Here is a 7509-nt window from a genome sequence, read left to right on the forward strand (position 1 = left end):
TGGGGATTCGAACCCGCCACCTTTAGGTGTATGTGGCTGGTGCCTTAGCTGCTTGAGCCACAGGCGCCGAGCCTATTTGTCTAAGATTTCAACACAGCAAAGTGATATCCTACGTTGGTAAAAATCAATTACAGTTTCAATGTCAACACTATTGAACTCTTTCACTATTAAAACTTTCTTTGTCCTACAGCAGGCCTGATGCGGCCAATATGAACAGCGAGCAGAAACTCAACCCTGAGGATGAAAACAGGCATATTCTCAGTTGAAACCAAAGCTTAGAATTGCTATTTGAATAGCACTGAGATCCAGCCTGACTGATGTAGCCAACATCACTTGGTGTTCATGCCATGAGGAGAGAGAAAAACCAGAGTAAGTAGTTACAAAGTTAATCACCACCCTGCCCTCCAAAAAAAAAAAACCCCAGACACCCTGGAGGTTTGCCTTCTGGCTGCTAAAGGAACATCATCCTTACAATTTCCTTAAGCTTGCATTAGCAGTTGGTGTTTGCACAGATGATGACATTTACACAGCAGAGCTATTGGTAGGACTCATGTATTGGGCATGTCTTACATAGGCACAGGTTTTGAAAAGCACAGACCTATCCATTTAGCCGAGAATTTGCTATCCACTGCAAAAAAGGAAACTAACTCTTTAAGGAATAGTTAATTGCCAAAACTGGCCCTTTGAAAGTTTTCCTAAATGTAGAAATGCGTATTCATGAATTTGCTGCCTGGAAGGGCAGCTTTGTCTCTTAATAGAGGACACCATCCAGCGGGGTGGTCTTTCCCATCACAGAAAAATTCCAGTACAGACTTTCCTGGAAGCGAGCAAGTAAAGCTCCTGGTTAGAAGTTTTACTGGAATGTCCAGACAAGCCTGGGTTCTAAAATCTGCCTCTGCCACACACTTCTGAGAATTTTATGCAAACTACTGGACCACTGGGAGACAGTCTCCCTGGCTGTAAAAGAGGGATACTGCATACTTCATGGGATTAAATGGAATGAGTAGCTAGTATTTATTGAGTCTTGCTATCACAACCAGTATGGGGCTGGATGCTTAGCACATCTCATCCCACTGAATCATTTCAGCAATGGGGAAGCAGAAATTCAAACTTGGGTAGTTTAACCTTAGAGCCAGCAGTTCCAAGCCCCACACTGAGCTGCACCTGCCATTCAAACACTTACTCCGGAACCTGGTACATGGTGGGCACACAATGAATCACCATTTCCTGGTGCTGACATTTCTACATTGATGAAAACAAAAAGAATTAAGAGATTCTAATCACTTTTTAGCTCGCTTATACACGCACAATAACCCATTGTGAAATGTCACCGTTCTTCTTGCTGCATAGAAACACACTAGAAAGCTGATAGAGCTGCAGTGTGGTCAAATCCATGTACTTTATGCAGCACTTCTGAAAGTGCCCTTGAGAGAGGAAGTGCATTCATTAACCAAATTATAACCAAATTCCTCAGCAAATCTACTGCGGGTGGGGGAGAATGGACCTACAGAATGGATAAACACGTTATAGATGCATGCACTACCTAAAAAGAGAGCTACCTTGAAATCCTTTAAAACAGAGAGTTCTCTCAGAATAAATACATCTTTTGTCTGAATTATCTGCCTAAAACAGATAGGAAACAGTGTCTCTAAAATACCTATGAAAACAGTTTGGAGTTAGTCCTAGGTAAGTTTTGTTGGAAAGGCAATGTGGTGATGGACCATTCTAATGAGTTGGACTGGCCACCGTGAAGAGGTCTGGACCCCAAGTGATTAGCGTTAAGTCAGGAAGGAAATGCTTGCTGGGTTTTGAAAATATGTGCTGGGGAAGGCTAGTGCCTACCATTCACATGAAAGTAGGCTGCCCACTGGGCCACTGAGTTAGACCCCTGAACGTACACTTCACTGCTGCCACTAGGAGACTACCTAGTGGTCCTTAAACTACCCCCAAAGACTTTTCAAATCCTGGCATTCAATCATCTCTGAGCACACAAGAACTGACTCAAGGACTCTTGCAAATGAACTTTACTTTGAAATGTGAAAACTACTGTAAGAATCTCAAAACTACTTAATAAGCTCTGTAACTGCCAAATATGTAGAGCCAGAAGTCTCTGTTTACTCCCTGCTTCTAAGAATACTGATAGAGGGGGAAATAAAGCACAGTGACTCCCATTTTCACAATTACTGTTTTATCATCACAACATTCACTCTGGGTTTTTTCTTTCATCTACCTTTACCTGAACACACAGTCTCTGAGTTACAAACATCCAACCTATGTACAACTCACACTTACTAACAGAGGCTATTACAGGTAATAGCTAATGTACCTGTTCTAACTCACATACAAATTCAACTTAAGAACAACCCTACAGAGCCTGTGCATTCATAACCCGGGGACTGCCTGTATATAAAGAAGAGCCTTATTGCTGTCTCTCAAGGTAGGGGTAGCAGGGGTCCAACATCAAGAGCCCAACTATGGCACACAGACAAGTTCTGCTGGCTTGGTACTGACATGGTTTCTTGTTTTTATTTAGTTGTGTTTTGTTGGTTTATTTTATCTCAACTGGTTGAAACCAAATATGAACATGTTCCAGAAGAAGAGAGGGGGAAAGACAAAGGAAAGGATCTGGGTTATCTACAAGGGCGCCCAGGGAAGAACAAGCGAGCCAAGGGGAGGCCAGGAGGACAGCACGGCGGACCACAGCAGGCCTGGAAAGACCAGGGTGGGCTGGAGGGAGATCACCCAGAGGTCTCGTTAAATATTTAATGGCCAAAAAAGAGAGAAATGGCAAGAGGGAAATAATGTTAAACACTAAGAGGAAGGAACTGAAGGTGTGAAGATTACAGCCCTGGACAAAGCTGGAGACTGCAGCCCCATCAGCTTTTAATTTTCCAGAATTCCACGTCATAAAATGGGTGAGAAGTAAGCTACCCAATTTGTCAAGTGATCTAAAACTTGATGTTGACCTATGTTCAAGATGTCAGTGTCTAGTCCCTTAAAAGTTCTTAAGCAAACACCATTGCAAGTCATATCTTGGAGTCTCTAAGAAACATATAAAGGGACAGTAACAAACTGGTAAATATAGAGAGATGGTCAACATAAGGAACTAGGCCCATTCTCCTGACACGTACACGTGGTGCATGTCCAGTCTATGAAAATTAAGTCAACTAAAGGAAGTGGTCAACGACAGAGGTTCTACCCTGTATGTATGTATGTATATATGTATGAAGGGACTTGCAGCAATTACATGTGCATGTGTCATTTGTAAAGCCATAAAAGAATGCATACTAGGAAACACCCAAAGACAGAACCACAGATCTTTCCATTAACATATGGTCCAGGCTTTTCTTTTCCTCTGTGTTCAATACTGAAACCAGATTCCAGCCTTACATCTTTCATAAATCTTCTTGAGTACAAAATGCAAAATGCTTATGGAAACACTGGTAAATCAGTTAGCTACTATCTCCTGAAAGAAGGAAACTGATCTCCAGTGAACACAGGGCTGCTTCTTCCTCACAGAGAGGATGCATGCCGCAGACAGGAGAGCTGCCACAGGCTGTGAGGCCAGACAGCACTGGGTTTGACTCTGTCACCGGTTTTTGTTGGCTGTGGATCTTGGGCAAATTATTTTAACTTCTGAGCCCCAATTTCCTTCCTCAGAAAATGGGGATAAGAGCACTATACCTTGTAGAGTTTCCTGAGAAACCTGAGATGCGTTTGACTTGAGATGAAACACTATTTCTTTTACCACCATAGAGGAAATTCAGAAAATTTCCAACAATTAATCTTTGACCCACTAATTAAAGGTTTGGCAGCTTTTCCACATTAAAGTTTGGGCTGCCGTAGAGTTTTAGCATTTATATCTTGTTATTTTTTTTAACAGCTTTATCGAGGTATAATTTATATACATAAAATCCACACAGTTGATCATACAATTCAATGATCTTTAATACATTTACAGAACACAATTTATACCACAACAATCTAACAGAAGAACGTTTGCCCTAGCTCAAAAGAAACTTCATGCCTCATCTGCAAAGTGGGAATAAACCCCTTCTTTGGGATTACTTTGGAAATGAATGAGATAACACAGGCACGACATCATGTACCAGCATAATGCAGATATACACTAAAGCAGGGCTGTCCAATAGAACCTTCTCTGCGGTGATGGAAATACTCAGTGGGGATGCTGCCCAATATGGTAGCCACAAGGCACCTGTGGCTGTTCAGTACCTGAAATGTGACTAAAGAGGCTGATATGCTGAATTTCTAATTTAATTTTTAAAATTTTAAAACTTCAGGGTCATTTAGTTCATTTAAATTTAAACATCCACCTGCAGCCAGCGGCCACTATACTGGGCTGTGGAGTAGCAGAAATCCAAAATGTCAGTTTTTTCCCTTCTAAATCAGACAAATGAATGTTAAATTTGGTACAAATTTGGTATTTATTACACCAAGCAGCCCAAGTGACAATGGACTGTCCAAAGGAACATATCACTCCCAAAGGATTGGAGACGGAGTTTACAGTGACTCAACAGTGCACTTTTCCACACTAGAGAAGGAACACAGCCCTTTCTTGGTGACTGTCCCAAACTTCCCAGGGTCGACAGGGAAATACAGCTTAATCACAAGGCCGCTTGAGGCAAAGTGGTCCCTTGGGCAAGCTTTATCTTTATAAGCCGCCCCTCTCTTTCTTCTAATACTCTTTCTTCTCCTTCACCCCTTTCACCAAACATGTCCAGAGCTCTTTGCTAGAACACCCTGCATGGCAGCGTCTGAGCTGTATCTCCAAACACAGAGGCCTGTGCAGCGCCTGGCGTGGCAGGCCCTCAAGCCTGCTCAAAGAGACACATACTCCTTCCTGTCAGAATCGACCTGTTCCTTGTTGCCTGACTTTAAGTCCTTCTCAGGGGGTTGGTTAATTGATCAAGGTTAGCTTACTTGGTGGGATGTTCACTATTAGCCACCTCACCCTCATCATGTGAGATTTTTTTTTAATTATAGTTTTCAATGCCTTAATACAGAGCATTGGATAATGGGTGCATTTCCAGCACATTGGTGAAGTAAGGAACTCCTGAATTATACCTCAGGGATGAAAACACACAAACGTACCTCACATCGATTCTTATAAATGGAAGGTCTTCAAAAACGCTGGTTGAAAAAATAAGACAAGCTCTGCTTAACCACCCCCCGCAGCCCAGTCTTTTTGGACAGAAGACCTAAAGTTGAGTCTTAGCCATTAATCTGGCTAAGGTTCATTTTAGACTTCAAGGAGAAGTTAAGGGTAGCAAGGGAGCATGTTCACAAACGACCATAAAGGGAAGGGGAAGAGAATGATGTTTACTCAGCCCTTAGTGTAGGTGAGTCACACCTTACAGGCTTTATGATCACATAGGAAGTGGATTATGACGGTCCATGTCACACTGATAAGACCTCGGAAGCTCAGAGGGACAAGGAAGAATGCTTCCATGGAGCTGTCACGGGGCACCCTGTCGGGGACAAGGGTCTGATGCAATAACCACATAAGCTCCCAAACATTTTAGTTGCCTTCAGTAAAACAAAACAACATTCTACAATACTGTGTTAAGATTCATCATAGATTAATCTAAATCACGACATTCTACAGCCCTTGTTAAGATTAATCCAGATTAATCTAAATCACTAATTTAGAATAATGGATGTAGGTAAAGAAATGCCACTCTCAGATCACGGGACGTGAACTACAGACTGCTTTTCAAAAATATGTTAACAATTTCTGAGTTCATGTAACACCTCTAGACCACCAAGGTGTTGGTCTGCAGATTTCTTTAAGTGTGTTCTTTGACAACAGGATTTTATTCAGCATTTCAGTGATTGGTAGGTGATTCTAAGGTTCCCTGAGAATTTTATTTTCCTCTTAAATGATCACTCCTTTAATTATGTGCACACTACTTAATTACATATTGTTTCTTATAATTAAATTATAATTATATATTTATATATACATTAACTGTAATGTTTTTATATTAGACATAATTCAAAGTAACATAGGCTTTGTCTGAATTATCTCATAAGTAAAACACAAACTAATGGATTCTATTATAATTAATTTAATTAATATATATTAATTTAATATTAATTTACAAAAGTTGGCCAATCTTGCCCTTCTTGTTGGGTTGACTAGTTTGGTAATTGCTGTAATTTCCCTGATTTCAGACAGACTTCTTTCAATTGCTAGTCTGAAGAGACCCCTTAATTGATAAACTGGAAGAATTTTACTTAAACCCAGAAGTACAAAGGAGGGAGGTGACAAAAAGGCCCAGATAGAGATAGAAAAGAAATCTGTACCAGCCATGCCCACGTAAGCACTTCTGAGAAAAAAGAAGTTGAGCTGAGGGTTAGGAGTAGATTTGCAAGTTAAATCAACGGTAATGATGGTAGCAGGAGGGTAGATTCCTTTTATATTAGGTTGAATCATACAAAACTGCAAAAATTGTAATTTGCAATTATAATTTATATGGTTCAACCTAATACATTTGGGGAAGAACAAAAACAAAGATTACTTTATATGGATGCAAAAAAACTGCTTTAGATAATCAGTGCATAATGTTGTAGCTGCTTGAAGGAAGTGCTACATCGATAAGCACAATTAGCACTAAATCAAAACCCTTCTACGAGACCAAAGAATAACAAAAGTTGAAAAACCCATGGTCATTTTTGCATCCAACAAGAACTTTATCCTACAGTAGGGATGGTGAGATTGTGGAGCTCACTTTTCTTCTGGGAAAGGGAAAGTGATTCACCTACTGGGAAAAACTGGCGTTCAGCAACCAAGCTTTACTAATTACAGGCCACAGAATAACATCTTGGGACGTTGAGCAGCCACTCTGGGAACCAGCCCTGCCTGGTCAAAACTTTGTGAGACTTGTGACCAATGCACATGACACAGGTGAGTGACTGAGCAGCTCTACCTGGCTGATCCCAGGGCTGGCACGTGGCAGCATCTGCCACAGCCCAAGGAAGGTCTTTTATTCAAGGGCAGCTGCTGAAGCTGCACTGATCTACTTTTAGCAGAGACATTAAAAAGGAAATGGCTGTATTGTCCAGGAAATCCTGAATGTGCTGCTGGTAAGAGCAGAGCTGCATACTGATGAGGCAACTAATCATTCCTTGAAAATGTGGACGTCTATGACCCTTCTAGAAAAGTGACTAAGATATGTTTCCTTCTCATAGTCCCCAAGACTGGATTACAAAACACTACTTTTCTGTTGTGCTCTATTTTCTCGAGAATCAGATTAGAGACAGGACAACAGTGTATCTGTTTCCCCCAGAAGTAGCTTCAGGCAATCACTTATATCTTTGGGAAAAAAAGAAAGAAAGACTTTTCCTTCTGTCAGATAAAGAGGAATAACACAGCTTGGTTTAGAAGAGAAGAACGTAGGGAAAAGAACCCGAGACTCACCTGTGTCATTTCTATAGCTTCAGGAACTATTTGATGAAAAATTAGCTTCAAATTATTATTTGTTTTTT

General features: G+C 40.9%; 1 protein-coding gene across 7 annotated transcripts in view; it reads right to left on the reverse strand.

Moving 5' to 3' along the window:
- Nucleotides 1-7509, reverse strand: part of CACNB4 (calcium voltage-gated channel auxiliary subunit beta 4) — a 267434-nt gene that overhangs the window by 51245 nt on the left and 208680 nt on the right. The window lies entirely within an intron of this gene.

This window comes from Otolemur garnettii, unplaced genomic scaffold, assembly GCF_000181295.1.
Source record: "Otolemur garnettii isolate 467f Iridium unplaced genomic scaffold, OtoGar3 scaffold00064, whole genome shotgun sequence".
NCBI lineage: Eukaryota > Metazoa > Chordata > Mammalia > Primates > Galagidae > Otolemur > Otolemur garnettii.